This window comes from Leucoraja erinacea, chromosome 21 (genome assembly GCF_028641065.1).
Source record: "Leucoraja erinacea ecotype New England chromosome 21, Leri_hhj_1, whole genome shotgun sequence".
NCBI classification, from domain to species: Eukaryota; Metazoa; Chordata; class Chondrichthyes; order Rajiformes; family Rajidae; genus Leucoraja; species Leucoraja erinaceus.
Window position 1 is genome coordinate 9,456,276 of NC_073397.1, and position 9,389 is coordinate 9,465,664.

Here is a 9,389-nt window from a genome sequence, read left to right on the forward strand (position 1 = left end):
GCTTTGTCGGTGAGGCTCACGTTCCAGAAATAAATCAAAGCATTTGTTGTGGCATTGGCTCAGATTTTGTCTCTGGATTGGCAGATCTGACTGTAGGATTTTCTACAGCCCTGCATTGCGTTTACGGCTCTTAGGCCTAAGGGACTCAAGGGGTATGGGGGAAAAAAAACGGAACGGGGTACAGATTTTGGATGATCATATTGAATGGCGGTGCTGGCTCAAAGGGCCGAATGGCCTACTCCTGCACCTGTTTTCTATGTTTCTATGCTCCTCCACCTATCTTTATATCACCCGCAAACTTTGCCATAAAGCCTTTAATCCCCTCGTCCAAATCATTAGTATACAACGTGAAGAGTAGCGGCCCCAGCACCGACCCTTGCAGAACTCCACTAGTCACTGGCAGCCAACTAGTAATAGCCTCCTTTATTGCCACTCTTTGTCTTCTGCCATCCAACCAACCTGCTATCCATGCTAACATTTGAACTGTGGGCTCTCATCCTCCTAAGCAGCCTAACGTGTGGCACCTTATCAAAGGCTTTCTGAAAATCTAAGTAAACAACATCTACTGACACTCCTTTGTCCTGTTATTTACTTCTTCAAAGAATTCCAGCAAATTTGTCAAGCAAGACCTCCCCTTCACAAAGCCATGCTGACTTCAGCCTATTTTATAGTGAACTTCTAAGTACTCCGTAACCTCATCCTTTATAATGGACTCTAAAATCTTACCAACCACTGAAGTCTGACTAACCAGTCAGAATACAGCTGCTCCTCGACCTACGATGGGGTTACGTTCCAATAAACTCATCGTCAACCAAAAATATCGCAAGTCGAAAATGCATTGCGATATATCGCGATCACGGAGGTGACGTGCGACTCGCTGCCGTTGCTGAGTGTTTGCTGATTGTAAAGTCGAAATATCGCGTCAAAGCATCGTAAATCGGGGAGCACCTGTAGTTCCCACTGTTCTGCCTTGCTCCCTTTTTGTGTAGTGGGGTAATATTGGCAATTTCCCCATCATCTGGAACCACTCCTGACTAGTGATTCCTGAAATATCACTATCAATGCCTCCACAATCTCTAAAGCCACCTCTTTCAGATCCCTAGGGTGCAGTCCATCCGGCCAGGTGACATCCACCTTCAGCCCTTTCAGCTTCCCAAGCACCTTCTCCCTAGTAATAACCAATTCACTAACTTCCACCCCCTGACTCTCTTGAATTTCAGGCACATTGCCGGTGTCTTCCACTGTGAAGACTGATGCAAAAGTTATTCAACTCCTCTGCCATTTCTTTATTCCCCATTATCACATCTGTATCATTCTTCAGTGGTCCAACATCCACTCTTGCCTCTATTATATTACTGAATAAACTATTGCTATCCTCTTTTATATTATTTGCTATCTTACCTTCATATTTTCTCCCCATATTGTCTTTTTAGTTAACCTCTGTTGTTCTTTAAAAGCTTCCCAATCCGCTGGCTTTGCTGCATTATTCGCCTTCTCTTTTAGTTTTATACTGTCCATGACTTGCCTTGTCAGCCATGTTCGCCTCTTATTCCCCTTAGAATCTTTCTTCCTCTTTGGAATGATAAAATCCTGCATCTTCTGGATTATTCCCTGAAATTCCTGCCATTGCTGTTCCACTGTCATCCCTGCTAGGGTCCCTTTTCAGTCAACTTTGGCCAGCTCCTCTGTCATGCCTCTGTAGTCCCCTTTGCCCAGCTGCAATGCTGACACATCTGATTTCACCTCCCTCTCAAATTGCAGATTAAAATTTATCATGTTATGGTCGATACCTCCTGATGGTTCCTTTACCTTCAGTTCCCTTTTCAAATCCAGTTCTTTACATAACATTAAATCCAAATTTGCTTTTTCCCTGGTAGGCTCCACTACAAGCTGCTCTGATCCATCTCAGAGGCACTCTACAAATTCCCTTATTTGGGGTCCAGTACCAACCTAATTTTCCCGATCTACTTATTGAAATCTCCCATGACCACCAGAGCATTGCCTTTTTACATGCCAATTTTATCTTCTGATGTAACTTGTACCCTATATCCTGGCTACTTTTTGGAGGCCTATAAACAACTCCCATTAAGGTCTTGTTACCCATATAATTTCTCAGCTCTATCCACAATGATTCTCCATCTTCTGATCCTATATCACCCCCTAACTAAGGACTGAATTTAATTCCTAACTAACGGAGCAACCATCAAGCGTATGCCCTTTAGGGTTGGTAATTACCTGGCATTTTTGTGGCATTATTATTACTTGCCACTTTATCACCACTGCCTGGATGTTTTATAGGCTTTGTTGCATGTAGGCGTGGGGTATTGGGAAGTTGTGAATGGATTTTGAAATTGTATAATAATCTGTGAACATCCTGATTTCTGATGGGAGGAAGATCATTGATGAAGATAGAAGGGCCTTGGATACTGCCTGGAAAAACTCTGCAGTGATATTCTGAAATGGGATGATTGACCTCAAATATAATCATTTTCCTTTGAACAAGGAGTGACTCCAACCATTGGAGTGGATTCTCCATATGTCATTGGGGAGGAAACTAATATTGCATGCATTGTTATTGTCATCATCTGTATATATGATGCCAGGATTGCTTTGTACCTAGAGAATGATATGGATCCAATTTCCTGACAGATAGGCCTTTCAATAGAAAAATGGGCACAATTACTTTAGAACAGGTACAAGATGATTTTGGTGCATGATTTTTGCACAAAAAGTGGGGACAAAGGGGTAATTTCCGTAGGCACTGAAATATTTTTTAAGTGATGCTGAAGAATTGTTGCAATGTGGGAAATGCAGCAGAGAATTTGCACTGTCCATCTTCAATAATAAACATATTTATGAGCTGATAAGTAGCCAGTGGTCATTTTCTTTCACAATTACTGCTTGTGTATCCCTGGGTCATTTTATTACCTACATAATCATTTTAGACGCGGTCTTCCTGTGAGGGTTTTGCTCTATGCCCTTGGAGAGGATCTTACGGTTCAGATTTACCAATGAGCTGGGTCTCCAATTCCTGGTGTCATCTCTCTCCCCTTCTGCTTGTAGATAAGGGTATGATGCCCTTACACATGGATTCTGACCTGCTGCCAGCCAGAAGTATAGCGTTGCACATTTCCAACGGGTCCAAGCAACTAATCCTCTCGGGCTCACACGTATATCCAGCCAAACATCACCCTATCAAGAGACCTCCTTCCCTAAGGACATCTGTTGCTGGCCGGATTGGTTGTTTTTTCTTTGCTTCATTTTCTTTTCCCCGCTCTCCCTATTATGATCGGTATGAAGAAAGGTCCCGATTTCTCCAGAGATGCTGCCTGACCTGCTGAGTTACCCCAGCATTTTGTGTCTATCTTGAGGTATTTACCAATCACTGCCCACCATTTTATTATCCTTTTAATCATCTAAATTATTAAGTAGTTTAGTACAAAAAATAATAATTCCTTCTGGGCCTCATATACACAGTGAACAGATATGATTTCAAAGTAGAACAACATGAGCAATGTGGGATAGCACAGTGGCATATCGGTAAAGTTATTGCCTCACAACATCAGAGACCAGAGTTCGATCCTGACTATGGGTGTTGTCTGTGCAGTTTGTATGTTCTCCCAATGACCGTGGGTTTTCTCCAGAGCTCCGGTTTCTTCTCACATTCCAGAGTCCTGCAGGTTTGTAGGTTAATTGGCTTCTGTAACTTGCCCCTAGTGTAGGATGCGAACCTGGGATAACATAAAACTAGTGGATGGGTGATCGTTAGTCAGCATGTACTCGATGGGAGGAAGGGCTTGTTTCCACGCTGTATTTCCAAACTAAACACTTTCCACTTCCAGCAATTCAAAGAAACGACGTGTATTTTTTCTGTCCCTTCTAATCAATTTGTAATCCATTTTGACATTGTATATCTAATTCAATGTTTATTAGTCTTTTTCTAGGGTAGGGCACATGATATTTTTTCATCGACCATGTATGTTTCTTTGTGAAGCATAATCTTCCCTATTTGTATGTGGTTTTTTACATGGCCTTTATCTAGATTTATTATAATTTTGCCCTTTATTGCGGGCTTAAGTGGGCTAGAGTCAGTAGTTAAGGAGCTAAGTAAAGAATACGAGTCAAATCTGTAATGCAAATACAGTAATTTTTACCATGCAAGATTGCGACAGTTGTATCAATGAACCATCAGGATTCTTTGTTGTTATATTTTAATCAGACTCTCTCAGTGCATTAAAAAGCAGTTATAAAATTCTATGTCTATTCTTCAAGCAAAACGTATCCACTTGTATTCTTCCCATGAATTATCAGATGTACAAACTCCTCTCTCGGCACTGAACTACTGAGAGTGCACGATGAATCATGGCTTGCACCATCATTATTTGGTTAATTCTAAAATAGCTGGAAATTTATTTGTGCTGTTTACATTGAATGTGCCTGCAAAACGGTAGTAAGAATGTTATTGTTCCAGTCCCAGTACACGTGGTAATTAACCATTCTCGACTGTCTTTACTCTTGAATTGCAGCATTTTCCAAACATTTGCCTGTCCTGATCACCAATTTTATATCCCCCCCCACTACCCTGAACTTAGTGCTTCTCAATCCCTGATAAAAGTCCTCTCTTCCTGCACCTCACGCCCATCAAGATTTACAGTCCTCTTCCATCTCTTAATATTGTATTCTTCTATACCTAATTTCCCACAATATAGTTCTCTGCTTCTGCAGACAGCACTTCTCTCCTAGGTCGCTGTACTCTCTTCCACACCTAGATCACAGACCACTCAACTTCCTCTGTGTTGTCTTCTCCTGGTTTGTGGTTCGCTTGCATCATCTCCCATTGTAGAAACCTTCTCCATTTCTGGTCCTTCCAGAATGTCTTCCACTTTACACCCCAAAGCTCCGAGCCTTCCTCGACTGTTGATTGGAGACATATTAACCCCACTCCCCACAAACACTCCTTCCCCAGTGGAATTTGTAGGATACAATTGTTTCAATGACAACATTGGAATTTAGACAATCAGCCAAATGGGTTTATAAATAAGAGCTATTTAATGATTTAAGAGACATACAATCATAAAGGAAATCAAAACATTGAAGCATTAAGTTGGATAACAGAGTAGAGACAATAATGATCATCTCCCTCCTCGGTCCTGACGATCTCTTCATTTTGTTGCGCATTATCCTCGCAGGTGAAGCTTCTGTGATAGCAAACCTTCCCTGATGTCCCATTTCTATGATTTCTCATTTTGGCAATCGATGCACTGCGCTGAGTGTGGTGTATTGGGCCTTCCTTCCTCATTAAGCCCTGCCACCGTTTGAATCTGCTGTCAAACATATGACCAGCTTCTGAACTTGTAAACAGTTTTTCACAAGAGCCAAAGACCTGTGCAAGCTTCTTAGGTTTTTTACATTGTTGCCTTTGTAGTCTAATGCAGAAAAACAGGGTGAAAGCAGGTGCTTAAATTCACAATGTCCGACTGGCATAGAATTGTCTAATTTCAGCTCAAAAAGATGCTTTGGTTAATTTGAATTTAAGCGATCGATTATTAATCGATTATGGGAAGAGAGTAGGAATATAGCATTGTAATTATATTGAATGGTGGAGCAACGCTTAAAGTACCAAATAGCCGACTCATCTTCCTAACTTTTTATTTGAATCTGCAATGAAGTATTAAACATAAACATGTCTTCACCGAGGTACATGGAACAAGCTGCTGGAGGAGGTAATTGAAGCAGGTACTATCGCAACGTTTAAGAAACATTAAGACAGGTAGCTGGGTAAGATAAGTATAGAGGGATATGGGCCAAGTGTAGGCAATTGGGGCGAGTGTAGGTGTTGGTTGGCGTGGGCAAGTAGAGCCAATGGGCCTGTTTCCATGCTGAATGACTTTATGACTCTATAAGTGCTGCTTTGTGCAACCATTTTGAAGCTGTAAATGTGAGTTCCATACTCCACTGGAAGTGTGGAGTACTCTTCTTGTCACACAGTGCTACATGCTGGATTGATTGGGTATCAGTGAATAGCAAAACAGATTCTGGAGACTCAGATGGAGGAGCTATAGAAAAGGGGTGCCCCATACTTGTCGGTATAAAGGGCACCTGGTCAATTCTATGCCTCATTACTCATCTCTTCTCAAGTCACTGCCACTCTAGTGAGCACCGTGCCTTCCACCCACTCTCTATCCGGAACGGGCAGAAACACTAATGATAACTACGAACAAGCAACCCCCTTCTCCCGGTGACCATTATATTTAAAATGAAAATCTAATACGCTGTTAAGGAAATCAGACTGGATTCTCATGAAGAGTCCCAGTCCTGAAATGTTCTCCGTCTACACAGAGGCTGCCTTACTTGCTGAGTGTTTCTAACATTTGATGTTTCTATGATCATTTTATCACCTTTAGTAAGATATTGTAGAAGGGCATTTACTTTTTGTAGATAATTTCCTCAAGAATTTGCAGGATAAATGTTGATTGAGCATTGGTAATGTCTTGATAAGGTGTCCGAGAAAGACCTGTATATGCTTCTGAGGTCCTCATCATAACAGAGAAGGAATAGGATGTGGTGAATGTTCCTTCCTAGCCACATCTCTACCAGACTGATTCCCATCTTATGCTTTTGTGCCAAGAACAAAGGCTAGCCATCAACCTTTTTAATAGATGCTAGTGGAATGGGAGAAATTTGAGTAGAGTGGAAGAAAGGGTTTCAATTCATGGGTCATTGGCAGCAGTTCTGGAGGAATTCGATTCCATTGAGACTGCTTCATTTAAAGTGGGAGGGACCAGGTGTCCCATTGAATTGGACAAACAGGTTGAAAAAATAGATTTAACCAATAAAAGGATATGTGAAGGAATGGCGATAGATTTAATGGCAGCCACATGACAACACCAAGGCACATCATAATAATTGTCAAGAAATTTGATTACAGTAAGCAAAAGCGTTTTCATGCCATCTGCTACAGTAAACATTGTCAGCAGCATGCTCCACAGCTATCTTCTCCCCGCAGCCACAGAGCTGTCCCCAAACTGCAGAGTGGATTTTGTACATCTAGTGCAGGGGTCTGCAACCTTGTTCTGCAAAGGGACCAGGACCCATGTCTGTGAGCAGATGGTGGGCCACATCTATGAGGTGGTGCCATCCGCACACAGATAGATGGTGCCACCTCATAGATAGATCCACATCTATCTGTGAGCGGATGGCATGTCCCGGGACTGTCTGCAGTTCCCAGGTCGCGAAAACGAATAGAAAAAAAATACGCTTGCAGGCCGGATGATTTTGGGTTACGGGCCGTAGGTTATTGACCTCTGATCTAGTGGCATAATGGATATGATATTCATCTTCTCTCCAAAGTCTTGGAAAGTCAATCAAGATGGATTATGGAGCAATCTTCCCAAATTAGTTTGTTCACAAGAAATTCATCTTCATTTTATGCCTGCTTGATGACACGCATTAAGTACTAAGAGCATTACAGACATGATGTCAGTACAAACCAGTATCATGCAAGGTTGCCTCATCAACCCAACTCTTTTTCCAAGCAATCTTGATAAATGCTGAGCCTCACCACCAAAATGCTTCCCAATGGAATGGGGCTAATCTACTGAAAAAAATAGAGCACCTCCACTCCAGGGCTTCCCAGCTTTAATTATAGAGCTGTTTTACGCAGATGATTTTTGTGCATGTTCATATACAGAGGCTAGGCTGCAAGTCACTGTTGACTCCTTCACTGAAATATACGAAAGAAAAGTAATTATGCTAAATATTGGCCAAACTCCCCTATTTTGTACAATACACCCTCCAACAATTAAGGCCCACACTAAAGCTATGGGAGATACCTCAATGAAGTGATTGTTAGGAATTATTCAATAGTTATAAAATTATGTGGGAGTAGCAGCCTTCAATTCAAAACAAGTCAGTCCTTAGAATATATGCTCCAAAGTACATTGAAAGCAGTAATCAGTTTGAAAGTAAAAAGACACCTTTGCAAACAGACTTGATTAACAAGAATGGTGTTTTACAAAAATCCCCTAAAGTGCTGGAGTAACTCAGCAGGTCAGGCAGCATCTCTGGAGGACATGGATAGGTGACATTTTGGGATGGGACCCTTCAATATATGTTATTTGGGCATATATCAAACCAAAAATCTTCATCACAAGTGATTTCAAACCATTGTGATATTCGTGAAGGACCTTTCCAGCCAGAATTATTTTGTCATTTGCAAATCAAACATGGTCATTGGCATATTTGTCTATCAATAATTGGGATGTTTGTGTACTCAAGAGAATTAGCCCTCACAACAGTAATTTGGGCTTTCACATTCTCTGCCCTTGGAAGCTCTTAGATCATCCATATGTATTACTGTGCCCCAGCAAAGGTGTTTAAATATTCAGACAAAAACCTCGACACACTGCAGTTCGCTTACCGCCACAACAGATCAACGGTGGATGCAATCTCACTGGCTCTCCACTCCGCTCTGGAACACTTGGACAACAGAAACTCATTTGTCAGGCTGTTATTCATTGACTTTAGCTCGGCGTTTAACACCGTCATCCCCTCCAAGCTGGTTACCAAGCTCTCAGATCTGGGTCTCTGCGCATCCCTCTTAGCGATAAACTTGCAAAGATTGATCGGGAGAGGTTACTTGCATGTAAAATAACACCTAGCAAGTGGGAAGCTTTTAAAGATGAGATGGGGAGAGTTGGAGTGAAGACAAGGATGACTGGATTAGGGAACCCTGATTGATAAAGGATATTAAGCCTGTGATCATGCAAAAGGAGTTATGACAGGTACAGACAGCTGGGATCAAGTGAACCCCTTGAGTATAAGCGGAAAATCAGGAGGCACAAAGAAGACATGAGATAGCTCTGGCAGATAAGGTAATGGAATCCTAAGGGATTCGACAAATATTTTAAGAATAAAAGGATAATTAGGGAGAGAATAGGTTTCCTTAAGGATCAATGTGGCCATCTAAATGTGGAGCCACAGGAAATGGGCAAGGTCTTAAATGCATATGTTTCATCTGCATTTACCCTGGAGAACATTACGGAAATCAATGAATAAAGGGAAATTAATAGTGATGTCTTGGAACATACCCACATTTAAAAAGAGTAGGTGCTGACAGTCTTAAAGCTTATAAAGATGGATAAATCTCTGGGGCATGCCAATGTGTATCCTATTACATTGTGGGAAGTTAGGGAAAATTTACATTGGGTTGGCAGAGATATTTACATCATCTTTATCCACGGACAAGGTACTGTGAATCATGGCCAATGTGCCTTAATTTAAAAAGGCTGCAAAAACAAGCCAGGAAATTATAAGTCAGTGAACCTAACTGACATCAGTTGTGGGAGAGTTACTGGGGGAAGATTCTGAGGGACTGGATCTACCAGCAT